Source organism: Poecilia reticulata, linkage group LG13 (genome assembly GCF_000633615.1).
Source record: "Poecilia reticulata strain Guanapo linkage group LG13, Guppy_female_1.0+MT, whole genome shotgun sequence".
Taxonomy (NCBI): Eukaryota; Metazoa; Chordata; class Actinopteri; order Cyprinodontiformes; family Poeciliidae; genus Poecilia; species Poecilia reticulata.
Genome location: NC_024343.1, coordinates 1,661,928 through 1,664,688, shown reverse-complemented (window position 1 = coordinate 1,664,688; position 2,761 = coordinate 1,661,928). Strand labels below are relative to the sequence as shown.

Below are 2,761 nucleotides of genomic sequence, written 5' to 3'. Positions count from 1 at the left end.
TTTTGACATGTTGTCCTGCGGGAGAGGACTTGGAGCGGGCAGCCTATAACACGGTTGTTTTGTCTGTATTTTCGTCAGAAATAAACCGAGAATCATCCGCTTGAAAAAAACTGTGTCACGGTCCATTCACTCAAAAACCAGCACAACGCAGAAAAGTATCCGGTTACACTAGCAAGCTAAATACTCTGGTAGCACAGACAAGCTACCAGATTCTGAAATATCTTATTGGTCAAAAGACATTTGATTATTGGTCAAAATGCAGTGATATAAATTGACTGGTAATTGAACTGGTTCTACCTCTTTCTAAAACCAAAGTAGAAAACAGCTCATAAAATAGAACTCGGCAGTTTTAAACTCAATACAGCAGTTTGACCAACAAAAATAAAATCTAAAAAACAAGTTTTGTTCTTTTTGAACATCTCTACATCAGTGCAACAGTTTGATCTACAAAATAAATAAAAATGATATTTTTCACGTCTAACAGACCTTTAGCTCCTTACTTAACTCAGTCTCACTTTCCAACATGAGCCATAAAAACACTGAGGCAAAAAGCCTAAATGTTTTTTTTTCCTGGAATTTTCAGCCGGAAACATTTAACTGAAATATCTACAGATATGTGTTTCTGTCTCTGTCTCCCTCTGACTCTCTGCAGCCTGATGTTGGATTCATGGATTTACAACAGACACTACAGTAATGTACAGTGTCAGAATGTGAACTAAAGATTAAAAAGTATGTTTTTATCATACAGAATGAGAATTTAAACAACTTAATTTTCAGATGTATACATTATTATACATCTCAACTCTATTTACTGTGTAGCAAAAATTTTCACAAATTCATTTTTAAACCTCTCCTCAAGCACTTTTTTATCGTCTCCTAACCATTAACCTTACAGTGTGGAAATAATGAAAAAAATATTGAAACGTTGAAAGAAATCAACCTGACATCAGTCTTCATCTGTTCTCTTTTCTGGGTTTATTGAAATTAATATAATTTTTATATCTTCACACTCTGAAACTCCACCTGGCTCTCCTATGTCTTCCCTGACCTGCTCCTCTCATAATAAAATAGTTTAGTTTATTTAAAAATTTAAAACAGTTAATACATATTTCAATAAGCTATGAAGACCTCACCAGACCTTCCTCACCTTTCTTCATCATTCTAGCTCTGTTCTCCTAAATATCTAAATAATATAATATAATATAATATAAATACATATTAAGCGGTCAGTATGATCAGGTGTTGCTCACTTTAAATAATAAAAAGGCTCATTTCGCTGCTGTTTCAGTCTCATTCTAAATCATTGTGACTAGACTACCTAACTTTTAAACAGAAGTAAAATTTTGAACATGTGACGATCCCAGAATTAAAACCGCTTAACCAAAAAGATTTAGTTCTATATATAAAAGTAAACTGACAAGATGTTATAAACGAGCGATATTCATGACAAAATTCCTAACAGACAGTTTACCTCATTCAAACGGAGTTTCTCTGACTCCGTCTGCTGCTGCCTTTACTCTGAGCCCTTCAGAGGGGGGAAGGGAGGGAGGGGGCGGGGGCGGAAGCGCTCTGCTGAATGCGCTGTTGTGCGCCTTCAAAATAAAAGCAAGCGAGTGGAAGATTTTAAAATTCTTCGCAACTGCGGTGAAATTTTGGGGGGGTGGGGGTTGACGAATGTGACTGTCTCCAATATTGGGGGGGACATGTCCACCCCGTCCCCCCGCTTCCTACGCCTATGCTGATAAGAGTCTTTCTTTGATCCTAAAATAGACTCTGGAGCCACGTCTCTCTTTGAGAGGTGAATTTGAACTTCAGCAGGTGAAGTTGCCTCATTACGCTGCAGACAGGGGATTTCTCAACACAGATTCGACCGCAGAAGGGCGCGCTCAGACTGGCAGGAAGTTACACGAAATAAAGCGTGATGAAATCTTAAAGGACGAGATGGTGAACAAATAAAAAAAACTATGGTGATTAATAATAATAATAATAATAATAATAATAATAATAATAATAATAATAATAATAATAATAATAATAATAATAAACAATGTAACCAAATGTGTGTCAAGGTGGAAGCAGAAGTGAAAGATCAAAATGCTGAAATATTTTTGTTGTTGCAAACAACAAAAATGTGTTCATTTTTCAAGATCATAAAATTACAAGCTAATTTATTTTGAAAGAGCACAATTAAAAGTAAAGTAAGTTTGTAAATAAACATTGTTTTTTTTTACAATCTCAGCTGCATCCTCTATGACATAAAAGATTGTTTCAATGGCAAATTCAATGTCATTCAATGCCTAAATTAGCGGTTCTCAACGTGGGCAGTACCGCCTCCCAGAGGGCGTTCAGGGGACTGCAGGGGGCGCTGGCGGACATTTTTACAAAAAGGGGGCGCTGGGATGCCTTTGGGGGGCGTTTGGTCGAAGGTAAACTTTACACCTTAAATGCACAACAATACCAGTTTAGACTTTGAGCAACTTGGTAAAACTGTATTGTGTAACATTAAATCATGCTGGCTGCAACTGTATCGATGGCAGCTCTTCTTCTGTTCAGTGTTTGTAGCTTCATGGCTCAGCTCCGCTCCGCATCAGTTGAGCGTTACACCGGCTGATGACGCTGCTGTGATTCACTTTGTCTGGTATTTATGTAGGCTACATATGTTTTGGCAGTTCTGTGATCATGTCAAAGCAGCAATTTATATTAAAAAGTGTTTTATTTCCATTTGAAAGCTGCCCGCTTCCATGGAAGGACAACAGAAAAT

At 37.1% G+C, this 2,761-nt stretch overlaps 1 protein-coding gene across 1 annotated transcript in view; it reads right to left on the bottom strand.

The window, feature by feature from the left end:
* The window catches only part of LOC103474142 (dehydrogenase/reductase SDR family member 11-like), a 27,862-nt gene extending 26,372 nt beyond the window's left edge, over positions 1–1,490 (bottom strand). The window contains exon 1 of the mRNA XM_008424906.1: positions 1,472–1,490. The gene's annotated coding sequence lies outside the window, so the exon portion shown is untranslated. The remainder of the gene's footprint in view (positions 1–1,471) is intronic.
* Positions 1,491–2,761: the final 1,271 nt, after the last annotated feature.